The sequence below is a fragment of the Oreochromis aureus genome, linkage group 3 (genome assembly GCF_013358895.1).
Source record: "Oreochromis aureus strain Israel breed Guangdong linkage group 3, ZZ_aureus, whole genome shotgun sequence".
Classification (NCBI taxonomy): Eukaryota; Metazoa; Chordata; class Actinopteri; order Cichliformes; family Cichlidae; genus Oreochromis; species Oreochromis aureus.
The window spans coordinates 121,922,738-121,945,692 of record NC_052944.1 but is presented as its reverse complement, the minus strand read 5'-3'; the positions used below and the strand labels follow the sequence as shown (position 1 = coordinate 121,945,692).

The 22,955-nt window shown below is 45.2% G+C and overlaps 1 pseudogene; it reads right to left on the bottom strand.

The window, feature by feature from the left end:
* The window catches only part of LOC120435212, a 91,279-nt pseudogene that overhangs the window by 63,113 nt on the left and 5,211 nt on the right, over positions 1-22,955 (bottom strand).

Here is a 22,955-nt window from a genome sequence, read left to right as displayed (position 1 = left end):
GTCAATGATGGCCTTCTGGACAGCAGTCAGGTCGGCAGTCTTACCCATGATTGCGGTTTTGAGTAATGAACCAGGCTGGGAGTTTTTAAAAGCCTCAGGAATCTTTTGCAGGTGTTTAGAGTTAATTTGGTGATTCAGATGGTTAGGTTAACAGCTCATTTAGAGAACCTTTTCATGATATGCTAATTTTTGAGACAGGAATTTGGGGTTTTCATGAGTTATGTATGCCAAAATCATCAATATTAAAACAATGAAAGGCTTGAACTACTTCAGTTGTGTGTAATGTATCTAAAATATATGAAAGTCTAATGTTTATCAGTACATTACAGGAAATAATGAACTTTATCACAATATGCTAATTTTTTGAGAAGGACCTGTATTACTTAGCTTGTGTATTCCTTTGCCACTGATGTCACTCTGGCCCCTGTACCGTGTTCCTCCTGTTCTCGGTCAGAGTTATGTTCATGCTGTGTTCATATCTTATGTCAGTGTTTCTAGTTTCGCTTCCTATGTCTCGTTAAGTGTAATTTCTCCCGGCTGTGTTCCCACCTCTTCCTAGATCCCTCATGTTCCTACCTGGGTATTTATAGTGTGTGTACTCCAGTGTTCAGCGTCGGCGTCGTTAACGTCAGTTCTTCCTCGTGCTGTCTCTCCTGATGTTTTCTTGTGTATTTTGATACTGCTCTAGAGACTGACATACACTGATGTGATCAAGACCATTTTCAGGTATCAACAAAATGGCAGAAAACAAATATGAGCATGACCTAAAGCCCTATGATGACGCTGCGGTTTATGCTGAAGTGTAACACAATAAAGACCATGATATTGAAACAGAAGAGACATAAAAGTGACGTTAAAAAAGTACACTGCATTCCGTAAATAATACAAGACTGAAGCAGAAAAATTAGGTGGGTTATGCAACAGGAAATGTATCTCTCTGTCCCCTGACTTTGATTCTCATAATGGGTTTAGTCTTTCCAAGTACTATTAGAATTATGTTCTAGCAAGACATGTAACAAAACTGTTTTCCTTTGAGGAATGTGTATGAACTTCATGCATGTCTGTTCCCAGATTTTGGTATGAAAAATGAAAACTCGGCAGGACTGTCCTGTGAAGCCCTTGCAAAGATTTTTTTCTCTGTGTTTTCTGTTAAGATGTTCTTTATTTGATCACCCCTGTGTGGCCCTCTGTGTATCTGTGAGCCCTCGTTTCCCCTCCTTGTGATTTATTCTATGTTTTCCCCAGCCTGTTATCCCCGCTCTCTCTCCTCCTGTCTGCACATCTGTGTACTTCCTGTTTTACTTTGACAGTCTCCCGTCAGTGTTGTGTTTACTCCTGCAGTGTCTCGTTATGATGATCTGTGTCAGCTCTGTTCCCGTGTGTTCCCATTTCCTCTCGTTAACCCTCTGTGTATTTATGTCCATGTCTCCCTCAGTTCAGTGTCGCGTCGTCAATGTCTCCTCCCCAAACCTGTGTGCCTTTCTGTGTTCCCTCAGTCCTCAGTTAGCATTCCCAGTTTAGTTCTGTTTCTTTGTGAAGCCTGCAATAAAGCACTGATTTTGAGTTCAGCTTTTTGTCTCCATGGGTTTTGCGTTTGGGTGCTCATCTGCCTTCACACAAGTAGTTCATGACACTACCTAAGTGTTAAAATTGCTGCTCCGTACCCCTTATAAGAAATTTGTCTAACAGTCTTAAGATTAATTATTAATCTGTTTATTAGATTTAATGCAAATTACTTCTTCAAATAGCACCAGGTAGGTTTTGGCAGCTTACATAGCTGAAAAAATTATTATTTAAAACTGCATTTTATATTTACTTGAATTTTCTTTTCCGAATATTACAATCTGCTTCATAGTCTGAAACATTTAAGTGTGGCAAACACAACGAAAAAAAACAACAAAAAAAAAACAAGAATCAGGAAGAAGGAAATATTTTTCTGCTAACAGTATTTGACTGCAAGTACTGGCAACTATTAAATTCAATGGGTACAAACACATATTTACTCACAGAGCTTTGTTGGAGGCTTTGACCACTGGCAGCAGCCTCAGAAGAGCCTCCTCTGAAGCAGAGTATTTCTTCAGGTCAAACTCATCCAGATCTTTTTCTGATGACAGTAAGATGAAGACCAGAGCTGACCACTGAGCAGGAGACAGTTTATCTGTGGAGAGACGTCCTGATCTCAGGGACTGTTGGATCTCCTCCACTAGAGAACGATCATTCAGTTCATTCAGACAGTGGAACAGATTGATGCTTTTCTCTGCAGACAGATTCTCACTGAGCTTCTTCTTGATGTACTGGACTGTCTCCTGATTGGTCTTTGAGCTACTTCCTGTCTGTGTCAGCAAACCTCGTAGGAGACTCTGGTTGGTCTGCAGTGAAAGACCCAGGAGGAAGCGGAGGAACAAGTCCAGGTGTCCATTTGGACTCTGTAAGGCCTTGCTCACAGCACTCTGGTGGAGAGACTTTAAACTATTTTTAAATAATTTAGACCTCCAAGAGGTTGTTTGTTCTTCCTGCACATTGAGTCCAGTATTGATGAAGGTCAGATGGACATGAAGAGCAGCTAGAAACTCCTGAACACTCAGATGGATGAAGCAGAACACCTTGTCCTGGTACAGTCCTCTCTCCTCTTTAAAGATCTGTGTGAACACTCCTGAGTACACTGAGGCTGCTCTGATATCGATGCCACAGTCTGTCAGGTCTGATTCATAGAAGATCAGGTTTCCTTTCTGCAGCTGATCAAAAGCCAGTTTTCCCAGAGACTCCATCATCTTCCTGCTCTCTGGACTCCAGTGTGGATCTGTCTCAGCTCCTCCATCATACTTGACCTTCTTCACTTTGGCCTGAACCACCAGGAAGTGGATGTACATCTCAGTCAGGGTCTTGGGCAGCTGTCCTCCCTCTCTGGTTTCCAGCACATCCTCCAGAACTGTAGCAGTGATCCAGCAGAAGACTGGGATGTGGCACATGATGTGGAGGCTTCGTGATGTTTTGATGTGGGAGATGATCCTGCTGGCCTGCTCCTCATCTCTGAATCTCTTTCTGAAGTACTCCTCCTTCTGTGGGTCAGTGAACCCTCTGACCTCTGTCACCATGCCGACACAGTCAGGAGGGATCTGATTGGCTGCTGCAGGTCGTGTGTTTATCCAGAGGCGAGCAGAGGGAAGCAGTTTCCCCCTGATGAGGTTTATCAGCAGCACATCCACTGAGGTGGACTTTCTAGGGTCAGTTAGGATTGTAGTTTTGTGGAAGTCCAGAGGAAGTCGACACTCATCCAGACCATCAAAGATGAACACAACCTGAAGTCTTCAAAGCTGCAGATTCCTGCTTCTTTGGTTTCAGTAAAGAAGTGATGAACAAGTCCCACCAAGCTGAACTTTTCTTCTTTCAGCACATTCAGCTCTCTGAAAGTGAATGGAAATATGAACTGGATGTCCTGGTTGGCTTTGTCTTCAGCCCAGTCCAGGGTGTATTTCTGTGTTAAGACTGTTTTCCCAATGCCAGCCACTCCCTTTGTCAGCACTGTTCTGATTGGTTCGTCTCTTCCAGGTGAGGCTTTAAAGATGTCTTCTTGTCTGATTGTTGTGTCTGGTCTGTCTGGTTTCCTGGATGCTGTTTCAATCTGTCTGACCTCATGTTCATCATTGACCTCTGCAGTCCCTCCCTCTGTGATGTAGAGCTCTGTGTAGATCTGATTCAGAAGGGTTGGGCTTCCTGCTTTAGCGATGCCCTCAAACACACACTGGAACTTCTTCTTCAAGACAGATTTAAGTTTAAACTGACACTTTTGAAGAACCTCTGAATTAAAAAAAAAAAAAGGCACAAAAAAATTAATTAGTCAGTTTAAACAATGTCAAGAACAATTCATTATTTATGTTTTGCATCTTTACAATAAGTTAACCTTAAAACCTGTCAGACATTTGAGTCATTTCATCTCAAATTAGGCCTCTTACTCGGCCATCTCTGATTTCCATTAAAAAAATGCTACAAGATTTTGATATGCATGCAATTTTAGATATATACAGTGGGATTCAAAAGTTTGGGCAACCTTTCCCATATGGGAAAGTCATATATAAATCTTAGAAAGTTTGTATCTGTATTGTGTGAAACTTGAATGAAAAGCATACAAGAGTGAAAACAGATATAAGATCCCTAGAAAAATTATATAAATGAAACTTGTATGTTTTGGACGCTTACTAAAACAATACTAGAAAGTGGCCACTTTCATGAGTAAATCATATACTCCTTAAATGATTCACTATATGAAGTAGGCACATCTGATGCATGTCTTTTCTATTTCTTTTCCATATGGGTGTTAATAGTCATTATTTTCCTGTATAAATTGTTGGTTGTGACAATAAAAATGTCAGGTAAATGTATCATATAGCAGACACACATTGTGATATTTGAGAAGTGAAATGAAGTTTGTTGGATTTACAGAAAGTGTGCAAAAATTGTTTAAACAAAATCAAGCAGGTGCATAAATTTGGGCACCACAAAATAATAAATAAAATAAAACAAATGAAATCAATATTTAGTAGATCCGCCTTTTGCAGAAATTACAGCCTCTAAACGCTTCCTGTAGGTTCCAATGAGAGTCTGGATTGTGGTTGAAGGTATTTTGGACCATTCCTCTTTACAAAACATCTCTAGTTCTTTCAGGTTTGATGGCTTCCGAGCATGGACAGCTCTCTTTAACTCACACCACAGATTTTCAATAATATTCAGGTCTGGGGACTGAGATGGCTGTTCCAGAATGTTGTACTTGTTCCTCTGCATGAATGCCTTAGTGGAGTTTGAGCAATGTTTCGGGTTGTTGTCTTATTGAAAGATCCAGCCCCGGTTCAGCTTCAGCCTTGTCACTGATTCTTGGACATTGGTCTCCAGAATCTGCTGATACTGAGTGGAATCCATGTGTCTCTCAACATTGACAAGATTCAAAGCGCTTACATGCTGCTCTCTGGCAGGTAGCTCCATGCCCTCCTGGGTTTTAAATGCACCTTAGAAAACATGCATCAACACTACATATGAGCGAGCAAAGGGAGGTTTGGAGTCTTCACACACCCCCATTCTCTGCTGCCTAATGGAGTGGGGGGGCTAGGAGGAGGAGTTGGCCGTCCGATTGGGGTCTGGAATGTGGGGCCTCCCTGCTGCTGCCGAGCCGGGGCGGTCTGCTTCTCTCCACCCCAGGGAAAAGGGTAACACCACCTGGGTCTGTGTGCAGTTTCCCCCTCCAGGGGCAAGGGTACCTAGACCTGGGGCTTAGAGTACGCTTGGGGAGTATGATTGTGTGTACAGTTTCTTTATTTATGTCTGTCTCCACGTTGGGTGAGTATAGAGTATTTGCATATGAGACCATGAGGGTGGGAATGGATGTTTGCATCTGTGTGTGCCTGTATGTCTGTGTCCATATGTCAGGTTGGGTATCAGATGCCACCTCTCTGGGGACATCTCAGGCCCTCCAAGGTTTGGAGGCCTATCTCCCCCCACCACTTCCCCTGCCAGTGGCAGACGCCCTCAGACATTGGTGCATTGGTGGTTCTTTGTGTCTGGGGATGGGCTCACTCCTGGTGGCTGCTTGTCGGGGCCTGGAGCCTGGGGCTCGCTAGGGCCACTTCGGGGGTGGGGTGCCCTCACCCTCTCGGCCTGGGGCTCGGTCACTCTGGCACAGCTGGCTGCCAGCTGAGCTCATGGCCACGTCACTGCAACCCCCCCTGGCTTCTGCTCCGGGGCTGCTGAGTGACCCCTCATCTGGGGCTCTCCTCAGCTCTTTCTGGGATAGTGTCACGGCTGTCCCTTTTGTTGGTCTTCCTTGGTCTCTTGTGTTCTGAGGGCCTCTGGATTTCTGGAGTTTTGATCTCCTCCATACCTGCTTCATGCCCTGGAGGACTGGCCTGTGGCTCCCCACACCCTCTAGCAGATCATTACATGAAGGAACCTTTTAAAAACAAGCACGTTCATGCTCACAGGTGCACACACGGGTGATCACACACACAAACTACACCCTTTTTGGCTCCTACCTCAAAGTACACTGTGCGCTGTTGATCTGAAATAAAATAAACAATAAAAGGCGAATCAAATAGACCAATACGGCAAGGCTGGGTTGGACCGCGTTTCCTTGTTAGTAACTGTAAAGCCGTTGTAACGATAGGAATAGTAATTAGTTAGATTACTCGTTACTGAAAAAAAATAACGCCGTTAATAACGCCGTTACTTGCAACGCCGTTATTCCCATCACTGCATACAAGGTCTTAAATAATCAGGCCCCATCTTATCTTAATGACCTTGTAGTACCATATCACCCTATTAGAGCACTTCGCTCTCGCTCTGCAGCCCTACTTGTTGTTCCTAGAGTATTTAAAAGTAGAATGGGAGGCAGAGCCTTCAGTTTTCAGGCCCCTCTTCTGTTGAACCAGCTTCCAGTTTGAATTCGGAGACAGACACTATCTCTACTTTCAAGATTAGGCTTAAAACTTTCCTTTTGCTAAAGCATATAGTTAGGGCTGGACCAGGTGACCCTGAATCCTCCCTTAGTTATGCTGCAATAGACGTAGGCTGCCGGGATTCCCATGATGCATTGAGTTTTTCCTTTCCACTCACCTTTCTCACTCACTATGTGTTAATAGACCTCTCTGCATCGAATCATACCTGTTATTAATCTCTGTCTCTCTTCCACAGCATGTCTTTCATCCTGTTTTCCTCCTCTCACCCCAACCGGTCGCAGCAGATGGCCCCGCCTCCCCTGAGGCTGGTTCTGCGGAGGTTTCTTCCTGTTAAAGGGAGTTTTTCCTTCCCACTGTCGCCAAAATGCTTGCTCATAGGGGGTCATATGATTGTTGGGTTTTCTTTGTATTTATTATTGTGCTATCTACTGTACAATATAAAGCGCCTTGAGGCGACTTTTGTTGTGATTTGGCGCTATATAAATAAAATTGAATTGAAATGAATTGAATTAAAGTTGTACAGTCAACAGTTCCGTTGAGCAGCAGTCTTTCTCTGTCAGGGTTCTTGAGTCGGTGACCCAGTGTTTTCAGTTTTGTCACGTTTAGGTTATGTTGCCACATCAATGTCCTCACTTCCTGTTTTTCCCATGTCAGCTTGTGTCATTAGTCAGATTATGGTCAGCCCTGTACTCACCCGTTTCCAATCATTGTCATCATTCAACCTGTGTATTTAAGCTCCTCGGTGTCACCAGTTCGGGGTCGTGTCATTGATGTTAATGTGATGTTATGTTGTCGGTTCCGCCGGCGTTCAGTCAGCCATTCAGTCAGCCATTCAGTCCTTCAGTCAGTCAGTTCTTCATTCGTTCATTCAGTCAGTCGTCCAGCCAGCCAGCCATTTCCTACTTCTTCTGTTCTGTTTGTTCACTCCATCGACAATAAACACCCTCCTTCTCCTACCTACCTGTGAGTCCAGCGTTTGGGTCCTCCTTCTCTCATCCACGCCTCCACGACACAAATCCTGACAGAATGACACGACCCCGCGTTGTGGACCCAGCGGACTCTGAACCTTTTGAGCCGCAGGAGGCAGCGCTCCTTCGCTGGGCCGAGGAGCTCAGGGGGAAACAGCGGCTCTTCGCTGAGAGAGACCACGTCTTCGTAGGGACTCGCCTGGCTCTGGGCGGGCCTCGAGGACGCCGCGTTCTTCCGCCTGCTGCCTCTACTGCATCGGAGCATTCGCCGCGGAGAGTGGGCAGCACTGGCCAAGCTTCGGCCACTCGCCCCCTCACCACTCGGCTCCTCGCTCGCCTCACTCTCCAGCCTCTCCGCCCCACCACGGCACAGCGGCTACGCCTCCCACCTCGGCTCAACGGAGGCTACAGTCCCAGAGGCTCAGCTGTGCACCCCGCCCGCTTCCTCTTCCCGGAGAAAGCGGCGCTCACGCCGACATAAGACGGACTATTTTCAGCAACTCCCGGTGGTGAGTTCCTTTGACTGTTTTCCACACCCTTCATCAGATTCTTCATCTAAAACGCATAATAGACTCGTTTCTGATTCATGGGGAACTTCCCTCCTAGAGGATGAAGTGGACTGGGAAGATTTTTTCTGCTCTGCTCCCCCTAAGACTGTTCAGTCAAAGACTAGTGGTGGCATAAAGACCAGAACAATCCCTGATAAACCCACCAGTATCACCTACCCAGCCACTATTTCCACACCCATCACTCAGCCATTTCCTGCCGGCATGGCGGCCCAGATTCAGCCTTCCTCTTCCACCATTTCACCTGCTCAGGTGAAGACAGCTAAGGCTCAGCCTTTCCCTAGAACACCACCTCAGATGGCTATGGCCCAGCCAGCAACCACTCCTGTTCCAGCTCCCAGGACGAGGGCAGCTGTGACCCAGTCTACCTCCACACCCGCTCCTGTTTCTCGGGTGGGGGTGACTGGTGTCCAGCCACCTCCCGTGCCTGTCCCAGCCCCTAGGCTGAGGGCAGCCAGAATCCAACCTGATCATCCCAGAGGCCCAGCCGAGACTCTCCAGCCAGTGCCCTCATGCTCTGGAGGCTCAGAAGAGCTAGCCTGCTTCCCCATCAGTCCACCACTTCATCCACCACCTGAGCCAGCCTTTCACGCACTAGCTCTATCCCTGGTTAGGCTAGCTGCGGTGTCCCCTGCTCAGGCACCAGCTTTACTTGCACAGGCTGTAGCTTTATCTCCCTCACTAGCTCAGTCTATAGCTCAGCCATCAGCCACACCAACCTCAGCTCCATCGTCAGCTTCGCCTACCTCTGTTCATCCCTTAGCATCCCCACTCCAGTCAGTTCCCTCACCTGCTGTTCAGCCGCCACTCCAGTCAGTTCCCTCACCTGCTGTTCAGCTTCCAGTCCAGCCAGTTCACTCTCCTGCTGTTCAGCTCCCAGTCCAGCCAGTTCACTCTCCTGCTGTTCAGCTCCCAGTCCAGCCAGTTCACTCTCCTGCTGCTCAGCTCCCAGCCCAGTCAGTTCCCTCACCTGCTGTTCAGCCGCCACTCCAGCCAGTTCCCTCACCTGCTGTTCAGCTTCCAGTCCAGCCAGTTCACTCTCCTGCTGTTCAGCTCCCAGTCCAGCCAGTTCACTCTCCTGCTGTTCAGCTCCCAGTCCAGCCAGTTCACTCTCCTGCTGCTCAGCTCCCAGCCCAGCCAGTTCCCTCTCCTGCTGTTCAGCTCCCAGTCCAGTCAGTTCCCTCTCCTGCTGTTCAGCCTCCAGCCCAGTCAGTTCACACGCCTGCTGTTCAGCCTCCAGCCCAGTCAGTTCCCTCACCTGCTGTTCAGCTTCCAGTCCAGCCAGTTCACTCTCCTGCTGTTCAGCTCCCAGTCCAGCCAGTTCACTCTCCTGCTGTTCAGCTTCCAGTCCAGCCAGTTCCCTCTCCTGCTGTTCAGCTCCCAGTCCAGCCAGTTCACTCTCCTGCTGTTCAGCTCCCAGTCCAGCCATTTCACTCTCCTGCTGTTCAGCTCTCAGTCCAGCCAGTTCCCTCTCCTGCTGTTCAGCTCCCAGTCCAGCCAGTTCCCTCTCCTGCTGTTCAGCTCCCAGTCCAGCCAGTTCCCTCTCCTGCTGTTCAGCTCTCAGTCCAGCCAGTTCCCTCTCCTGCTGTTCAGCTCCCAGTCCAGCCAGTTCACTCTCCTGCTGCTCAGCTCCCAGCCCAGTCAGTTCCCTCACCTGCTGTTCAGCCGCCACTCCAGTCAGTTCCCTCACCTGCTGTTCAGCTTCCAGTCCAGCGAGTTCACTCTCCTGCTGTTCAGCTCCCAGTCCAGCCAGTTCACTCTCCTGCTGTTCAGCTCCCAGTCCAGCCAGTTCACTCTCCTGCTGCTCAGCTCCCAGCCCAGCCAGTTCCCTCTCCTGCTGTTCAGCTCCCAGTCCAGCCAGTTCCCTCTCCTGCTGTTCAGCCTCCAGCCCAGTCAGTTCACATGCCTGCTGTTCAGCCTCCAGCCCAGTCAGTTCCCTCACCTGCTGTTCAGCTTCCAGTCCAGCCAGTTCACTCTCCTGCTGTTCAGCTCCCAGTCCAGCCAGTTCACTCTCCTGCTGTTCAGCTTCCAGTCCAGCCAGTTCCCTCTCCTGCTGTTCAGCTCCCAGTCCAGCCAGTTCACTCTCCTGCTGTTCAGCTCCCAGTCCAGCCATTTCACTCTCCTGCTGTTCAGCTCTCAGTCCAGCCAGTTCCCTCTCCTGCTGTTCAGCTCCCAGTCCAACCAGTTCCCTCTCCTGCTGTTCAGCTCCCAGTCCAGCCAGTTCCCTCTCCTGCTGTTCAGCTCTCAGTCCAGCCAGTTCCCTCTCCTGCTGTTCAGCTCCCAGTCCAGTCAGTTCACTCTACTGCTGTTCAGCTTCCAGTTCCGCTCAGTTCACTCACCTGCTCTCCAGTCTGCTCCTGTCCAGTCCCCTGTAGTTCAGTCTGCTCCTGTCCAGTCACCTGTAGCTCAGGCTGCTCCTGTCCAGTCCCCTGTAGTTCAGTCTGCTCCTGTCCAGTCACCTGTAGCTCAGGCTGCTCCTGTCCAGTCACCTGTAGTTCAGTCTGCTCCTGTCCAGTCACCTGTAGCTCAGGCTGCTCCTGTCCAGTCCCCTGTAGTTCAGCCTCATCCCGCCCTCCAGTCCCCTGTAGTTCAGTCTCCTCCTGCCCTCCAGTCAGGCCAGTCGTCCCCTTTAGCTCAGTGCCCTGTTCTCCAGTCGCCTCCTGTCCAGTCAGTCCAGTCGCCCCTGTAGCTCAGTGCCCTGTTCTCCAGTCGCCTCCTGTCTCCCAGTCGCCTGTCCTCCAGTCTGTCCAGTCTGTTGTTCAGCACCCTGTAGTTCAGTCGCCCGCTACCCAATCTCCTGATCAGTCTCTTGTCCAGTCACTCATCCACAATCCTGTTCAGTTCCCGGAGCTGCAGCCACAGCAAACAGAGCCAGCTGTGAGCGCCCAGCTCCTCAGCCAGGGTTTCCGCACCCGCTGGCCCAGCGCCTCGGCCAGGGGTTTCCGCACCCGCTAGCCCGGCTGCTCCCGGCCAGGGGTTTCTGCACCTGCAGGCCCGGCCGCTCCTCGGCCAGGGGTTTCCGCACCCGCTGGCCCAGCCGCTCCTCAGCCAGGGGCTTCCGCGCCTACTGGCTCTACAGCTGCTCATCAGTCTCCGCCGTCTCCCACGCCGCCTCCTGCAGCTGCTCCTCAGTCTTGGCCGCCCACCTGAACTGTCTCTGTTTGGACTCCGTCCCTCCGTCCTGGGCCCCTCTGCCCACCCTGTTCTGGTCCTTCTTCTTTCGGCCGTCGGTGCCGGCCTTTGAAGGGGCGGGGGTACTGTCAGGGTTCCAGGGTCGGTGACCCAGTGTTTTCAGCTTTGTCACGTTTAGGTTATGTTGCCACATCAATGTCCTCACTTCCTGTTTTTCCCATGTCAGCTTGTGTCATTAGTCAGATTATGGTCAGCCCTGTACTCACCCGTTTCCAATCATTGTCTTCATTCAACCTGTGTATTTAAGCTCCTCGGTGTCACCAGTTCGGGGTCGTGTCATTGATGTTATTGTGATGTTATGTTGTCGGTTCCGCCTGCATTCATTCAGCCAGCCATTCAGTCCTTCAGTCAGTCAGTCCTTCATTCGTTCATTCAGTCAGTCGTCCAGTAAGCCAGCCATTTCCTACTTCTTCTGTTCTGTTTGTTCACTCCATCGACAATAAACACCCACCTTCACCTACCTACCTGTGAGTCCAGCGTTTGGGTCCTCCTTCTCTCATCCACGCCTCCACGACACAAATCCTGACATTCTCCATGATATAATTAAGAACAAAAACGCACTCTTTTGGCCTCAGTGGCTTCAAAATGATGTAAATATAACATTTGTACTAAATTATTTGAGGAGAAAACACAAAATTAAAATATTAGACTAAAAAAGATTGTCACAGTTTATTTTATGAATGTATTCATGTCATGTCTGCTGTATTGAGTGTTTAATGTTTTTTTTTCTCTGACTGACCTTTTTTCATCTTTTTTAAAATCAACCCCACCATCGCCATCACATGGTCAGTAGTATACAGTGTTGGGTATGTTACTTTAAATTAGTAACTTAGTTACATTACTAGTTAATTCTATCAAAAGTAACTCAGTTACTTCAAGTTACTCGTTACTTTCAAATTAACTAGTTACTAGGGAAAGTAACTTTGGTTTTACTCTGAATTCTCTTGTTAATGTGTTGCTTCCATAACTGAATACCCAGCAAGATTGCCAGTCTTCTAGCTTGCTTACTAGCCACAAGTGCACTGTGCCACCTACCAACAGAAAGGAAAAATAATGTGCATATTTCCACGAGAGAAATCCCTCGCCTGGACCATCGCTGACCGCCGCCATGATTCTAGCCTACGCCACAGCGTCATGTGTGCTTTTTTTGATTGTACTCAGAACTCTGAAATTCTGCCTTCTGAATACAATCAAAGCACCACACATATAGGTAACATTAGACTGCAGACGAGCTGCATACCGGGCTGGACTGGAACAAAAATCTGCCCGGGCATTTTGACTGACTTTGAATGAAAACAAACACTGCTGTGACAGTGATGTACACTGTTTTGGTGGTATATATGTATCAATCTATCAATCGTTTGTTGTAAGACTCGCATAATTATTTTTAAAAGCTAGATATTTAAATGACAATAAGAAAGAAAAGTACATCCCTTTCCGTGTTAATGCCCTACCTGGCCTCCTGGCAAGACTTTGCTAGACCCGCCCCTGCACAGTTACCAGCTGCCAGCTACATAGAAAAGGATCCTGGTGTTATTTGTCTCTCAGAAACAGTTCATAACTTCCTTCAACTCATTCATGTCACCTAAAAGGTAAACCTGTTTCTCCATCACCTGTTCAGCTCTGATGATTCAGTAAGGACATCTCCTGGTTTCATCTTCATGTTTCCTCTCACCACATATCCAAACCAACATCATGACCAGCAGCTTTACAGCTGTGGCTCCAGCAAACATCAGCTGATACTAGAAATTAATATTAAATAAATTCTAACAACAGCTGATCAAGCTTAAACGTGCTGCTGCTTTTTAGCGTGACACCCGCTGGTTTCCTCTTTCTGGCGCAAAGTGGGCGATAAATAAACAAGAGAGAAAAGCCGATCAGCTGATCATTGATCAGTTTCATGATTGAAGTAGAAACAGGAGAGGGAGGGGAGAGAATGACAGAAGAAGACGCAGCTGCTTTGTGTCTTTTTTTTCATTCTAGCTGAAGCACGGGACAAACTGTGGGTCTTTTCAGCTCAATACGAAACGCATAATATTTTATCTGAATACGGAACGATTCCGGTTTTTACGGACGGTTGGCAACTCTAACAATTAATCGTATGAACAAAATAAAGTTCAATATCAGTAACATCATAGCACCCACCCAGCTGTATAGAAACTCCGTCATGCTAACTAGCACGCAGTACAAAAAAAGTCAGACTAACGAAAATAAACTCCACCTAAACTTGGTTTATATCTGACCCAGATAGACTGCAGGTCATAACTTCTTACCTGAATTTCAGTTTACCTACCACGCGGACCGCGGCCGCCTCAGGTCTCTCCTCTTGCCTCCCCTTTCCCTCATCCACCTGTTGGCCTACACCACTTGCTAATGTTACTGAATCTGTGGAAGCTCCGTGATAGCCAACACACGGGTAACGAATAACTAGCCTATCTAAATCCCAGTAACGATTACCACAATAATCGTTAAATATCGTAATAATCTAAGTTATAGCCGAAGATAGCGCAGGCACCGCTAGCTGTTCCCCGGCAGACACCAAGCAGCTGGGGAAAGAGGGCGGTTGGGTGAAGGTGAGGAGGAAGCATGGTCTTAAACAGAAGCCCCAGGTACACCACCAACCTGTTCATGTGTTCAACTGTTTTTCCCCACTCGGCGACACACCCGCCGGGGTCAAACTCTGGTAATTGGTGATTCTGTTCTCAGACACGTGAAGCTAGAGACACCGGCAACCATAGTCAATTGTCTTCCAGGGGCCAGAGCAGGCGACATTGAAGGAAATTTAAAACTGCTGCCTAAGGGTAAACGTAAATACAGTAAAATCATAATTCACGTCGGCAGTAATGACACCGGGTTACCCCAATCGGAGGTCACTAAAATCAATATTGAATCGGTGTGTAACTTTGCCAAAACAATGTCGGACTCTGTAGTTTTCTCTGGTCCCTTCCCAATCAGACCAGGAGTGACATGTTTAGTCAAGCATGTTCTCCTTAAATTGCTGGCTGTCTGAGTGGTGTCCCAGAAACGATGTGGGCTTCATAGATAATTGGCAAACCTTCTGGAGGAAACCTGGTCTTGTTAGGAGAGACGGCATCCATCCCACTTTGGATGGAGCAGCTCTCATTTCTAGAAATATGGACCAATTTATTAACCCCCCAAAATCTGACTATCCAGAGTTGGGACCAGGAAGCAGAGTTGCAGTCTTACACGCCTCTCTGCAGCTTCTCTCCTCCTGCTACCCCCAAAACCCATCTCCATTGAGACTGTGTCAGCTCCCAAACAGACAAAAAACAAACCAAAAACCAGCAATAAAAACTTAAACATAAAAATCAAAAGAAAGAACAATACAGTATCCACATCTGAACCAAAGAGTAAAACAGTGAAATGTGGATTGTTAAATATTAGGTCTCTCTCTCCAAGTCTCTGTTAGTACATGACTTAATAATTGATCAACAAATCGATTTACTCTGCCTTACAGAAACCTGGTTGCAGCAGGGATGATTATGTTAGTTTAAATGAATCAACACCCCGAGTCATTCTAACTACCAGAAACCTCGAAGCACAGGCAGGGGAGGGGCGTGTGGCAGCAATTTTCACACCAGCCTATTAATTAACGAAAGACCAAGACAGACTTTTAATTCATTTGAAAGCCTGATGCTTAGCCTCGTCCACCCCAGCTGTAAAACTCAGAAACCAGTCTTACTTGTTATCATATATCGTCCACCTGGGCCTTACACAGAGTTTCTCTCTGATTTCTCAGACTTTTATCTGATTTAGTGCTCAGCTCAGATAAAATAATTATTGTGGGTGATTTTAACATCCATGTAGATGCTAAAATGACAGCCTCAACATGGCATTTAATCTGTTATTAGACTCAATTGGCTTCTCTCAAAATGTAAAAGAACCCACCCACCACTTTAATCACACTCTAGATCTTGTTTTAACATATGGCATAGAAACTGAACATTTAACAGTGTTTCCTGAAAACCCTCTGCTGTCTGATCATTTCCTGATAACATTTACATTTACAATAATTGATTACACAGCAATGGAGAGTAGACTTTATCAAAGTAGATGTCTTTCTGAAAGTGCTGTAACTAAGTGTAAGAATATAATCCACCCACTGTTATCATCTTCAATGCCCTGTACCAACATAGAGCAGGGCAGCTATCTGAACACTACTCCAACAGAGGTTGATTATCTTGTTAATAATTTTACCTCCTCACTACGCACGACTCTGGATACTGTAGCTCCTGTGAAAACTAAGGTCTCAAATCAGAAGTACCTGACTCCGTGGTATAATTCTCAAACACGTAGCCTAAAGCAGATAACTCCTAAGCTGGAGAGGAAATGGCGTGTCACAAATTTAGAGGATCATCAATTAGCCTGGAGAAATAGTTTGCTGCTTTATAAGAAAGCCCTCCATAAAGCCAGAACATCTTACTATTCGTCACTGATTGAAGAAAATAAGAACAACCCCAGGTTTCTCTTCAGCACTGTAGCCAGGCTGACAAAAGTCAGAGCACTGTTGAGCCAACCATCCCTTTAACGTTAACTAGTAATGACTTCATGAACTTCTTCACAAATAAAATTTTTATCATTATAGAAAAAATTACCAATAATCATCCCACAGATGTAATATCGTCTACAGCTACTTTTAGTACCATCAATGTTAAGTTAGACTCTTTTTCTCCAATTGATCTTTCTGAGTTAACTTCAATAATTAATTCCTCCAAACCATCAACGTGTCTTTTAGACCCCATTCCTACAAAACTGCTCAAAGAAGTCCTGCCATTAATTAATGCTTCAATCTTAAATATGATCAATCTATCTCTAATAATCGGCTATGTACCACAGGCCTTCAAGCTGGCTGTAGTTAAACCTTTACTTAAAAAGCCATCTCTAGACCCAGCTGTCTTAGCTAATTACAGGCCAATTTCCAACCTTCCTTTTATATCAAAAATCCTTGAAAGAGTAGTTGTCAAACAGCTAACAGATCATCTGCAGAGGAATGGTTTATTTGAAGAGTTTCAGTCAGGTTTCAGAGCTCATCACAGCACAGAAACAGCTTTAGTGAAGGTTACAAATGATCTTCTTATGGCCTCTGACAGTGGACTCATCTCTGTGCTTGTCCTGCTAGACCTTAGTGCAGCGTTTGATACTGTTGACCATAATATCCTATTAGAGCGATTAGAACATGCTGTAGGTATTACAGGTACTGCACTGCAGTGGTTTGTATCATATCTATCTAATAGACTCCAATTTGTACATGTAAATGGAGAGTCCTCTTCACACACTAAGGTCAATTATGGTGTTCCACAGGGTTCAGTGCTAGGACCAATTCTGTTTACATTATACATGCTTCCCCTAGGAAACATCATTAGAAGACATAGCATAAATTTTCACTGCTATGCAGATGACACGCAGCTCTATCTGTCCATGAAGCCAGGTAACACACACCAATTAGTTAAACTGCAGGAATGTCTTAAAGACATAAAGACCTGGATGGCTGCTAACTTCCTGCTTCTTAATTCAGATCAAACTGAGGTTATTGTACTCGGCCCTGAAAATCTTAGAAATATGGTATCTAACCAGATTCTTATTCTGAATGGCATTACCTTGGCCTCCAGTAACACTGTGAGGAACCTTGGAGTCATTTTTGACCAGGACATGTCCTTCAATGCACATATTAAACAAATATGTAAGACTGCTTTCTTCCAATTGTGCACCATCTCTAAAATTAGAAATATCCTGTCTCAGAGTGACGCTGAAAAACTAATTCATGCATTTATTACTTCCAGGCTGGACTACTGTAATGCGTTATTATCAGGATGTCCTAAAAACTCACTGAAAAGTCTTCAGCTAATTCAAAATGCTGCAGCAAGAGTACTGACAGGGACTAGAAAGAGAGAACATATTTCTCCTGTTTTGGCTTCCCTTCATTGGCTTCCTGTTAAATCCAGAATTCAAAATCCTGCTCCTCACATACAAGGTCTTAAATAATCAGGCCCCATCTTATCTTAATGACCTTGTAGTGCCATATCACCCTATTAGAGCACTTTGCTCTCGCTCTGCAGGCCAACTTGTTGTTCCTAGAGTATTTAAAAGTAGAATGGGAGGAGAGCCTTCAGTTTTAAGGCCCTCTTCTGTGGAACCAGCTTCCAGTTTGGATTCAGGAGACAGACACTATCTCTACTTTTAAGATTAGGCTTAAAACTTTCCTTTTTGCTAAAGCATATAGTTAGGGCTGGACCAGGTGACCCTGAATCCTCCCTTAGTTATGCTGCAATAGACGTAGGCTGCCGGGGATTCCCATGATGCATTGAGTTTTCCTTTCCAGTAACCTTTCTCACTCACTATGTGTTAATAGACATCTCGGCATCGAATCATGTCTGTTATTAATCTCTGTCTCTCTTCCACAGCATGTCTTTATCCTGTTTTCCTTCTTTCACCCCAACCAATCACAGCAGATGGCCCCGCCCTCCCTGAGCCTGGTTCTGCCGGAGGTTTCTTCCTGTTAAAGGGAGTTTTTCCTTCCCACTGTCGCCAAAGTGCTTGCTCATAGGGGTCATATGATATGATTGTTGGGTTTTTCTCTGTATTTATCATTGTGCGATCTACTGTACAATATAAAGCGCCTTGAGGCGACTTTTGTTGTGATTTGGCGCTATATAAATAAAATTGAATTGAATTGAATTCAATTAACATAGTTTCTGTAACGCGTAACTTAATAACGCATTAGTCCCAAGACTATGTCTCCACCATAAGATCCTTTGTTCTCGTTCTGCTTTCTTTCTCCAGATGGCTCTTTTGATGGTCATGAAATCACCTCCAGGTCCATTCTGCAGGTGCCAGTGGAAACGTTCCAGCTCCTCTTCTCCCAAATTATCCAGCATGTCCAGCAACAGCTCTGGAACAGTTTTCTGAACATGAAAGAAAGTGAATCAGTCTAATCTACTTTGTACTTATTTACTCTATTTCACAGCAAATTTCATTTTAATCTGGATTAATTAGGAGTACTTAGGACTGAATTTTCTGAATGGATTCTTCTGTGATGATAATAACATCACATTCTGAATGATAAAGAATGAAAAAAGACCTTATGTGAGAAGACCTGACCCAAAAAGCAAAGGATCATTAAACCAGAATTATGTATAACTAAGTGTGACACACTTAACATTGACATCTAGTGGTCCTATATATTTTATTTAAAGTAACTTCAGCTGCAATACTGCTGTTAACATAAAAATTCAAGCGAAATTCATGATATCAAAAAAAAAAAAAAAATCAACAGAAAAGTCTTTCAGTCTTTATATATCAGCTTAAACTGAAGTCTCTACACATCACATCAGAAAACATAACTTATATAAAACAAAACAAACAAAGAAAATAAAATCAAAAGACTCCAGAAAAATGTGAACACTCAAATTAGTTTTATCAAGAGTTATGCTGGGACCAGTTTGACAGTGTAATGGGAAAATTCTAGTTGATCCTCACATTTAGATTTAGGTGGTTAGAACTTCACTGTATGATTTTGTACAACCTTTGCATGCTCTGACAGTATGACCTTGTAACAAAAAAAAACTGCTTAGCTAGGTGTAATGATGTTTCACTATGTTATCTGCTGTTTTTCTAAGAAGGATGAGACTCAGGGCCAGTGCCAGGAGCTTCCTGGGAAAATATTGTGTGAGTTGCTCTCTGCCCAGCCACAGCCCATGGGATAGAAACCTGTTATAATTAAAAGATACAGAGAGTTGTGTGTGTGTGTGTGTGAGGGGGGGGGGGGGGTATATAAAAGAGGAGTTGAGACATCCCAAGGGCAGAGCGCTTATAACTTAGACCTGTGAAGTTTTGATTTGTGTGTTCACTCTCCTGTATGCATGGAGTAATGAATAGCTCTTTCTGTGTTGCAGACTTTACTTTATCAGAAAATTCCACGACAATAGGTTTCTGAATCTGCTCTGGAATAATATTGCCATATTGTGTATAAGGAGCCCAAAATGGCACCTGTTAAGAGACTTGCTTACGAAGCAGATTTCAAACTCAAGGCTATCAGTCATGCAGTGTTTTGTTTTCTTTAATGTGCCTTATGCTGACTTATCTTTCTTGGAGAAACGTGCAAATAAAGAACTTTCTGTTGACAAGATTGTTAGTTAATCATTTACAAATCAATATTGTCTGTATGAACCACAATTTCTTTTTTTAAAGTGAGAATGTAAAGCTGCAGTGTTAAGCGCTGTGGTTGAAAAAATTTGGGTGCACCTAAGAAAAAAAGTTAGGCACACCAGTGCAACCACGGCCAAAAGTAAGTCTAGAGCCCTGTAATGGTAATATCCCACCCTGCTGTCTTTTTCCTCCTCTCCTGCAGAGTGAAACTATGACTTCAGGGATTGGGAGCTGCTGGCGATCAAACTGGCTTTAGAGGTTGCTCCATCTGTTGGAAGGAGCAGAACACCTATTTGTCATTTGCACAGACCACAAGAACATGGTCTACCGCCAAAGGTTAATTTCTCGCCAAGTTCGCTGGTCATTATTCGTTAATCGTTTCCGTTTCAATATCTCTCATCAGCCCAGATCTAGGAATGTCAAGCCTGATGCCCTCTCCCAGCAGTTTTCACCGGGTTCTGATCGACCCACTCCATGTTGCCAGCCACTTGTTCGATTGGGAGCCTTACTTGAAGGAGACCATTCAGTAAGATCTCCTGGGAGACCCTGACCTAGGGACCAGACCCCTGAGCGATGCTACTTGCCTGCAGGTGCTCATGCAGTTGTTATACACTGGGGCACACAGCATGTTTTTCCTTCCATCTAGGGGTGATTCAAGTGTGTTGCTGCTCAAACTTTAATTCTGGTTGCACACTATGGATAAGGATGTGAGGGAGTATGTTTCAGCCTGCACCATCTGGGCTTGAAGCAAAAGCAACACCACTCGGCTGGCAGGGCTTTTGCAGCCCCTTGCTACACCTCACCGGCCGTGGTCACACATCATTCTACTTAATGGTCTCCCACCATACAACCATTAAACTGTTATGTTCTCTGTTGTGGACAGATTATCCAAAGCAACTCGTTTTGTACCTCTGCATAAGCTCCGAGATTGTAGAGACCGCTCTCTTAACATCTGATTATTATGATCTATTAATGGCATCTGATGCATGGAATTGTTCTGTGATCATTTTGCTTGATCTTAGTGCAGCCTTTGACACCATCGACCACAAAATCCTACTTAACAGGCTCAAGGTTTTGGCTGGTGTATCTGGCTCTGCCCTAGACTGGTTTTCTTCCTACTTATCAGACAGGAACTTTTCTGTTAGGACTGACAGGTTCACCTCTGACATTGCGGCCCTGACCTGTGGTGTCCCACAGGGTTCAGTTTTAGGTCCATTACTATTTTCTTCTTATATGCTTCCTTTAGCTGGTATCATTCACTCTTTTACCGACCTGTCTTATCATTTTTATGCTGATGACATTCAGCTTCATATGTCCTTTAAGCCTCATCGGATGGATAGGCTGTCCACCCTAGTCCAGTGCTTAACCGAGGTTTCTGATTGGATTTCAAGCAACTACCTTGTTCTAAATGCTAACAAAACCGAGACCATGATCATAGCTCCTCCTGAGCTACATTCTAAAATCAGTCAGGTTCTTGCCTCTTTCTGTCCTTCTGTCAAGTCAAATATTCGCAATCTCGGAGGAATATTTGACTCTTCTCTGGGCCTCGACTCTCATGTAAAATCTTTGTCTCGTTCCTGTTTCTATCATTTAAGAAAAATCTCTAAACTGCGACATATGGTTTCCTCAGCTGAACTGCAAAAACTAATTCATGCATTTGTGTCATCACGCTTAGATTATTATAATTCCCTGTTTACTAGCTTGGATAAATCATCTCTCTCTCGCCTCCACGTCATACAAAACGCAGCAGCCAGACTATTAACTCGTTCTACCAAGCGTGTTCACATCACTCCCATCTTATATTCTTTACATTGGCTCCCAATAGAGTTTAGAATTTGCTTTAAAATTCTTGTTTTAACATACAGAGCACTAAATTGCCAGGCCCCAGATTATTTATCCAAGCTTCTTATAAAATACACTGCTGCTCGTCATCTCCGCTCACAGACTCAGAGTCTCTTACTGGTTCTGAAGACTGAAGAAAAAAGGGGGTGGAGCCTTTCAGTCTGTTGCACCAAGGCTGTGGAACAGTTTACCACTAGAATTACATTTGCTTGACTCTGTGGATTCTTTTAAAAAACAGTTAAAAACTTTTCTGTTCAAACAAGCCTTTTGTTGATCTACATATTTTATATTTTTTACACTATTTACATTTGATCTTTTACGTTGTGTATAATGTCTATTGATTTTATTGTTTATTTTAATATTTGTGTACAGCGCTTTGTGACTGTCTGTCTGTGAAAAGCGCTTAATAAATAAAGTTTACTTACTTACTTACTTACTGTTGGCTGCTGAGACGGCTAAGATACTGACTGATCATGTTTTTAGGATTCATGGCATTCCTACTGAGATTGTAGGAATGCCAGACCGGGGACCCCAGTTCATCTCTTAAATATAAAAAAGCTTTCTATTCTTCTTTAGGAGCCAAGGTGTTTCTCAGCTCGGGGTATCATCTGCAAACTATTGGACAGACCAAATCGGTGAATCAGGAGTTAGGGGTGGCACTCCACTGTGTGGCTACCCAGAACCCTGCCTCCTGGTCACAGCACTTACCCTGGGTTGAGAATGCACAAAACTCCCTTACCACGTCTGCCACACGTCAGTCACTGTTTAAGGCACAGCAAAGCAAAAACTGTGGTGTAAAATGACGAACCACACGTTTGATAGAGAAGGACTGAGAACATAACATAACATATTTAGTAGAACACAAAGAAGAACACAAGAAGCTCATATTTTTGAGAAACAAAGCTGCCTTGAATGATGCTTGTTGTTTTCAGCAAAGGAAACTTTCTTCATGGAAGTTCAAACTAGAAAAACTGGTAACTGTATGCAGCATAGTTTCAGTTTAAAGCATGTCTGATCTTGTTGAACCATCAAGAGTAACAACATGTTATTTAACAGAGCTGTAAAACACTGTTAGAGTGGATTGTTAAATGTTTGTCATTTTTATGCTTGCCAACTCTGATGAAAGGGATTCCACTGTCCTTCCCCCAGATTCTCGGGGTTCTGGGTAGGGGGGGCTGTAATGTTTTATTGCAGATACATCCTATCTGGAGGATCTACTTCTTTTGATGTAAGCTTCCTGCGGTTACGACCCTTTGGTCAGCAGGAGGTCTTTCACACACACACACACACACACACACACATACACACACACACACACACACACTCCTACTTACATATAGAAGTTCACACATATACATACAATACCTTAGAAGCATGTGGGCATTGCTTTGCTCTGTTTTGTGTGAACTGTCTCTCAATAAAAGCCAGCGAGAGGAGGCCATCATCGGGGTCATTGTCGTGCTGGACACAGATGAGAGGTCTCCCTTGCGCAAGTAATCGATCGAACACTGTTGCCGTGTTTTTCTTTCATGGGAATAAGTCCTGGATACAGCGGGGTCTGAGTTTAGACCCAACATTTATTTGGTCCTCCGAGCCGGAGCCTAACACATCGCATCCACCGCGAGGAGAGGGAGAGGACGCCACCGCAACGTCTGGGATGATTGACGGAAAGCCCTAGTGCCTTGCTTGTCACTAGGCCGGAAAGTTTGTGTCCGAACTCCCCTCGGGATGGATGGCGATTGACGGGATACAGAGACTCTTCCCATGAACAGAAACAA